Source organism: Elephantulus edwardii, unplaced genomic scaffold (genome assembly GCF_000299155.1).
Source record: "Elephantulus edwardii isolate Elephantulus edwardi_28Jun2011 unplaced genomic scaffold, EleEdw1.0 scaffold00195, whole genome shotgun sequence".
Taxonomy (NCBI): Eukaryota; Metazoa; Chordata; class Mammalia; order Macroscelidea; family Macroscelididae; genus Elephantulus; species Elephantulus edwardii.
Genome location: NW_006399945.1, coordinates 3,320,157 through 3,327,861, shown reverse-complemented (window position 1 = coordinate 3,327,861; position 7,705 = coordinate 3,320,157). Strand labels below are relative to the sequence as shown.

Below are 7,705 nucleotides of genomic sequence, written 5' to 3'. Positions count from 1 at the left end.
GGCCAAGTCCTGCCGGTCCTCTCGTTCCTCTCTTTCTTTCTTTTCTCTCTCTGCCTTCTCTTCCTCCGTCTCTCTCTTATGGTACACTTTCTCAGCTTCTTTTACTACATCTCTTAATGTAAAATCCTGCAACCCCTCTATGCGCTGTAGTTTCTTTCTAATGTCTGGAGCAGACTGTCCAATGAAAGCCATAACTACAGCTGCTTTTTGTCCTTCTGACTCTGGGTCAAAGGGAGTGTATCTCCTATAGGCATCCATTAGTCTTTCTAGGAGCACAGAGGGGGGTTCAGTAGGTCCTTGAAGGACTTATCTTACCTTGACCAAATTAGTGGGGCATCGTGCAGCCCCTCTGAGACCCGCTATAAGAGCCCGGCGATAGGCAGATAGCTGCTCCCTACCTTCAGCAGTGTTATAATCCCAGTTGGGGCGAACGAGAGGAAATCTCTCGTCCATGGCTGCAGGGGTCTGGACTGGTTGTCCTGTGGCATCTCGGACATTTTTCCTGGCTTCTGTCTGAATTCTCTCTCGCTCCTCAGTAGTGAAGAGGACCTGGAGAAGTTGTTGGCAATCGTCCCAGGTAGGTTGGTGAGAGAACATGAGGGACTCAATTAGTCCAATAATCCCTGTGGGGTTATCTGAAAAGGAAAGATGGTTAGTCTTCCAATTATAGAGATCAGCAGAGGAAAAAGGCCAGTACTGGAGGGGTTGGAGTTGTCCTGGCTCTGGGGGCCCCCTGTACACTCGTAAGGGGAGAGCCACAGTGGAGTCTGGGCTCTCTAGACCCCTCCGACTGTGGGTCCCTCGTGCTGGTCCCTGGGGGGCACTTGCAGGCATGGGGGGACCCGGGTCAGCCTGGCCCTGATATGAGGGAGGATTGTGGCACATCTCAGGCCACTCAGGTGGGTTATCAATATCAGGATAAATTTTGGGTGGTGCCGAGGGTGTAGCTCCTGAGGCCAGGAGCTCGGATTTTTAGGGCCATTGCACGAGGAGGGATGGTGCTTTTCTTCAATACCCAGGGTTTTACCAATGATGGTGGATTCTGCACCAAGTCTAGCCACACGATGATGTATGGCTGTTGGTCAGGATGCGTGCTTGGTCCTTCCTGGAAAATAAGATCTTTAACTGCCAAAATGATGTTAGGTCAAATGTTCCCTCTGGTGGCCAACCGACTCCCAAAGTGGGCCACTCAGAGTAACAGAAGGTTTGCCAAGGTCCTTTTCTAACATTGACAGAGAGATTATTAGCCCTGGTTCTTACTTCAGAAAAATGTCCTAAAGTCAAAGATAGAGGAGTTGTCACTGTCTGTCCCATATTAGTCGCCCACAGAACACAGCAGACACTCACAAGAAATACAAGACACACAAGAAGAAAGCTGCTTCAGACTGGAGAGCCCTATGGGCCCCTCCTCTCAGGTGGGACACTCTAAGCCCCTCAGATGGATCAGAGACCATCAAAGCCTCTGGATCCATATTCCACCCTAAGGGATGTCTCACCAGGGCTGTGGCTTGTGGTTCTCAGGCACATCTTCCCACCACAGTCGTCCAGCCTTGACAGGTGCATGACAGCCACAAACTGAAAGTAAAACAGACTTATGGACACACAGGTTTGGCGGCGCCGCACAGACAGAGAAAAATTGAGGATCCTCTTACCTCCAAATGGTTGGCGGGGTTGCAGGTGGTCACGCCCTATCCCGGACGAGCCCCCATATGAAAGACCCCAATTTAGGTCTTTCCTTGGTCAGGCGCGACCCCGGGCAACTCACACCAGAAGCACTTGATGCAAACACACGAGGCTTTATTGGCGGAGCTTCGGGTCGACTCATATCTCTCGCAGGAGACAGGGGAGTTGACCCCAAGCAGAGAGAGCAAGGGGTTTTTATAGAGGGTCTAGGGGTTCTTTGGTGTGGAGATTGCTCATTGGCTCTTTGGAAAAGCAGAAGTTCAGTCCCAGGTCAGCCACTTGCTGTTGATGCCAGTTAAGATACAGGTTTGTTTGTTTTTTTCAGTAAGTGTTTGTTCCCTTTGTGGTCGGCTAGTTCCTGGAACATAAACATTTACACAAGACTAAAAGTACAGGTTCTTACAACACTGGGTGTGGGGACATTGTTCAAAAAATTTCCTTTCAGCACCAGTAGCCAGGAAATGAAAAAGCATATTGCCATGGGAAAGTCTGCTGTTAGGGACCTCTCCAAAATACTGAAGAGCAATGGTGTCTCTCTGGAGACTAAGGTGCATCTGATATAGGCCATGGTCTTTGTTATCACTTGTTATGCATCAGAGAATTGGACAATGACTAAAGAGAATAGAAGGAGAATTGATGCCTTTGAGGTGTGGTGCTGGAGAAGAGTATTGAGGGTACCATAGACTGTTAGGAAAACAAACAGATTCATCCTGGAATGCTGGAAGCCGTTTTGTTCTACCTAGCTGAAGCCATTTTGTAATTCTCTAAGGACATGTCTGGACATGTTGCCCTACCCTGGGAGGACAGGTTTTGTCTACTGGGAACACCCAACCTTACTTCTCCTTTCCACTCCCCCCATTGTGTTTCAGTTTACCCCACCCTGGAAGGATAGGTTTCAGTTTACCCCACCCTGGGAGGACAGGTTTCAGCTTACTGGGACCGCCCTGCTAAGTTTCTGTTTACTAGATAACTTTCAGCTTCCTGGAAACGACGTGTTATTCTCCCCCATTGTGTACTTCTCATTCCCCCATTGTGTTCCTATATATAAACTGTGAATGCTTTCAATAAAATGAAGACTTGATCGGAGATTCTCGACTTGTCTTCCTCCTTTTGTGCCTCCTGGCCCCCCCATTCTCTTTCTTCCCCTCCTAGGGTCACCGTTGAATGTCCCCGCAGGCTGGGGCACTGGAAAGGGTTAAACCGGGAAGCTCCTTGGAGGCAAGGATTCCGAGGTTCGAGGCAAGGATTCCGAGGCTCCGTCTAACATACTTTGGACATGTTATAAGGACGAACTGGTCCTTGCAGAGGGACATCATGCTTGGGAGGGTGGAGGGACAGCACAGGAGGGGAAGGCCGTCTATGAGGTGGATTGATTCTGTGACTGGGGTAATCGGGATGGGAGTGTCAGAGACAGTGCGATTAGTACAGGGCAGAGCAGAGTTTAGGGCTGTTGTACACAGGGTAGCTATGAGTCGCAAGTGACTCGATGGCACATAACAACAACAACAACAATCAGGTATGTGTCACTTGGGTTTTTTAAATCCTTACTTCTACAAGCCAACATCAGCTATCTTAAAATTTGATAAGATTAGCAGAAATTACAAAGCTAGCAGACATTCTGTTATCCAAGCCCACAAATTTTTGTTTGAAATAAGAATGTATATATTATACCCTGAGAAAATGAGAACTGAGGTACTAACTAAAACCTGTACACCAGAGTTCATAGCAATGTTATTCACCATCACAAGAACATGGAAATAGCCGAGATGTCCAACCACAATTGAATGGATTGAGAAATTATGGTTCATTCACATGATGGAATACTAAGCAGCATGCAGGAGCAATGATTATGTAAATCACTACCTAACTTGTGAGAGATTGGAGAGCATTGTGCTAAGTGAACTAACTCAGTCCCATGAGGACAAATACTATATAAGACCATTACTATAGAATGAGTATGGAGATCAGGGGGAGCAGAGGAGTGAGGATGGGCGGAGGAGGGTAGTTAATCATAGGGTCAAACAATTTGATTAGTGAAAGGAAGGGTGGGTTAAAGAAAGGGGGGAAATCTAGTCTGAAAAACAGTGTATACGAAGTTTGTAAGTAACCCAGTATGAAAGAAAAATTTTATTTCGATTAAAAAAGATACCATAATTAGAAAAATTTATACTTTAAATACTTTCTCTAAAACCAAAAATAACAACAAAGGCCAAATGGCATAGAAATACAGGGAATACACCATGTAAATGGCAGGCCGAGATTGGAATGATGCCTGTAGGAGCCAAGGAAGTATGAATATGCAGTCACCTAGACACTTCTGAAAATGGTCTTGCGAACACCCTGATTTTCTATTTATAGCCTCCATAATTAAAAGTATCAATTGTGATAACCTAGCCAGTTTGTGATTTAAATTTGTCCTAATAGCCTAGAAAATTACTCTCACACTGTCATCTCGTTGGAACCCACTCAGGCCCTTCTGCTGGTTTGTTGGGGCTGCATATCGCATAGGAGGAGATTGCCCTTCTTTTTCCCCCAGTACTGCTAGTGAATTTGAACCACCAGATGCAGGGCCTTTTGGTTAGCATCACAACTGTCTGCAGACTGCCCTAACACTCTAATAGGGTATCTCCTGTTAAAAGAGAAGTACACCACTTAAACAGTTCACAAAAGAAATGACAGACTGTGTTTTGTACATTTCTTATTGTTGTTGTACTGCACCATAGAGTCAGAACCAACCCATAGATGACCCTCTCTCTAAAGAGTTTTCTTTCAGAGGCAATTAATTGTCCAAGAGGAGATTTCCCATCTTTCCCAAAGAGCAGCTGGCAAATTGGAACTGCATACCTTCAGGTTGGCAGTGCCAGTGCTTACTACTAAGCCAGCAGAGATATTTCATGATATATTGTTGTTATGCACTCTCAAGCAGAATTCAACCCATAACTATCCCTTCAGCGGGTTTTCAGAGGCTGTAAATTGTACCAGGGCACTGTCATCTTTCTCTCACAGAGCAACAGATGGATTGGAACCCTGTGCCTTTGGATTGACAGCACAGCTTCTTACCATTGGTTCACCAGAGTGCTCTTTCATGATAATAGAGGGATTGTTTTAAATTGGGGAGGAGGAGGAGTCATCTTTTAAGTAGCCAGAATTCCCAAAGCAGTGTATTGACAGTAGAACCATTACCAATCCCTGCTATAGAAAACTACAAATTTAAAATAATTACACCTCTGATACTCTGTAAAATAGCTGTGGGACTGTGCTCGTCTACATTGTTTTATGTTACTAAATACCACGTAGTAGATTTAAAATTAAGCATAAATTTTCTGTTTATCAGGTAAGCATGTGGTATCAGAATAACATGTGGCTATATGGAACAATGGCAGCACCAGAGGTAAGGAGATGTGCTGCCTATCTAAAGGCTTGCAGCTCGAATCCATGAGTTGCTCTGGGGAGAAAAGATAGGCAGTCTCTTCCTGTGTGATTCACTGCATCTGAAAGCCTGCTGGAAGTTCAGCTATGAATCAGTTCTAACTTGACAGTACATAGCAAGAACAACATATGTAACAAATAATAAAGACAGAAAGTAAAATATTTGAGACTAAAGGAGACATTTAGGCTCATAGGGTAAAATTTAGTCTATTCAGTTCATTTTACAGATAAGTTTTAAAATTCATTTGCCTTACAGTCAGTCTCAATGAAGTTTTCTATGAGACTTGACAAACTGATTGCAGAAAAGGTAAGGAGACATGCCTTACAATGACTAAGACATATTCTAAAGCTGCATAATTGAGACATGTGGCATTAGTGTAAAGATAACTCTGATGGTGGTTTGGAGAATCTCCTTTTGCCTCTGTAGATCCTTCCTCTTTCTTTTTTCTGTGCTACATTATGCTCTAGAAGTGATCCCTGCTGACAATATCAATCTAGTTCCCTTGCCCAGTGGTACCTACTAAGGCTGAATACTGTCCTTTGACTCTTGGGAGTAGCTAACTAGTTGATCAGTTGCTGCTGCTCGTGTTAGATGTCATCGAGCTGCATACAACTTAGAGTGACCCTATGAATAGCGTTGAACTCTGTCCTATCCTGCACCACTCTCATCATCCCCAACACACAGGATCCCATTCCCACAGCCACTGTGTCAATCCATCTCACTGCGGGTCTTCATTTTTTTTTTTTTTTTTTGCTGACCCTCTACCTTTGTAAGAACAATGTCCCTTTCCATGGATAGCCTCTCCTAACAACATACCTAAAAATATGAGACGAGACTTCATCATTTTTGCCTCTTAAGGAGTGCACTATGGTTGCACTACCTCCATGATGTATCTGTTTATTCTTTTGGCAGTCCATGGGATAGTCTTCTCCAACACCACAATTCAAAGGCATCAATTCTTTTGCCATCCTTATTCATTGTCTAGCTCTCAGATGCATAGCAAGCGATTAGAAAAATCACGGCTTGAATCGGGTACACCATAATCTTTAAACTTAGTTCATTCCTTTTCAAGACTTTGGAGGGGTCCCTGGGAGCAGATTTTCCCAATACTCAGACCATGGCCTTTCCGAACACTTGCCATGCATCCAGAGATCAGATATATAGCATTGAGAAAGTCTGCTCCCAGAAAATGTATGTTTTTGTTGTTGTTGTTGTTGTTAGGTGCCATTGAGTATAACTCATAGTGACCCTTTGAACAATTAAACTGAACTCCATTCTATCCTGTGCCATCTTCTTACTTCCTGACACACTAGAGCCCATTGCAGCAGTCACCATGTCAATCCACCTGTTTGAGGGTCTGGACTGAGGACCCAAGTAAGATGAAATTGTTGATAATTTCAGTCTTATCTTCATCTGCCATGATGTTGCCTATTGGCCTATCAATTCTTGCAGCCTTATCTTTTTTGCCAAGGCCTTCAGTGAATGCAGCCTTGAACTTCTTCCCTCAGCTCTTTATCATGTGCTACTTCTGAAAATAGTTCAGTCAACCAATTTTTTTATACAGTAACTCTGTATATTCTCTACCTCTTCTTTTGATGCTTCCTGGATTGTTCAAGATTTTTTCCCATAGCATCTGTAAGTATTGCAACTCAAGGCATGAATTTATTTAGGGTGTGTTGGTTTTTTTCTTTTTCAGTTCTTTCAACTTGAGAAATGCTGAGGGAGCTCTTCCTTTTTATTCGCCAGCTCTTTGGATATTCCATTATGAGAAGCTCTGTCTTCTCAAGTTAACCTTTGAAATCTGGCCATCCATTAATATCTGGAACATGAAATGTACAAAGCATTAATGCAGGAAAACTAGAAGTTGTCAAAAATGGAATGGAACGCATAAAAATAGAAATTCTAGACATTAGTGAGCTGAGATGGAGTGGAACTGGCCACTTTGAATTGAAAAATCACGTAATCTACTAAGCTGGTAATTAAAAGTTGAAGAGAAATTGTATTGCATTCATACTTAAAAAGACTGTTGCATGATCTAGCCTGGAGCACAATGCAGTGAGTGAAAGGATATTATCAATATGTGTACAAGGAACAACTGTTAATACAACTGTTAATCAAATATGTGCACCAACAACTAAAGCCAAAGATGAGAAAATGGAGTAATTCTATCAATTTTTGCAGCCTGAAACTGACAAAACATGCAGTCAAGATGCATGAATAATAATTGGTGACAGGTATGCAAAAGTTGGAAACAAAGTAGAAGGAATGGTAGTTGGAAATTATGGATTTGGGAACAAAAATGAGACTGGAGATCAAATGACTGAATTTTGTACATTCAATAATTTATTCATCACAAAAACCTTTTTCCCCCCTTTTTTAAAAATTGTGAAAAACATGTATGGGGATACAAGGGGGTGAGGGTTGGGAGCAGAAGAGTGAGGATGGGCAGGGATGAAATCACAGGGCTGCACAATTTGGTGGGTGTGGGGAGTAGGTGAAGAAAATGAGAAAGATCCAGTGGGGACAAGCAGACATAGTGTAAAGGTAAGCATAGACCAATGGTGTTCTGGTTTTTTTTCCATGAAGAAATTG

General features: G+C 43.3%; 1 pseudogene; it reads right to left on the bottom strand.

Annotated features, from left to right (window-relative positions):
• LOC102843600 overlaps positions 1–1,314 on the bottom strand; it is a 6,227-nt pseudogene extending 4,913 nt beyond the window's left edge.
• Positions 1,315–7,705: the final 6,391 nt, after the last annotated feature.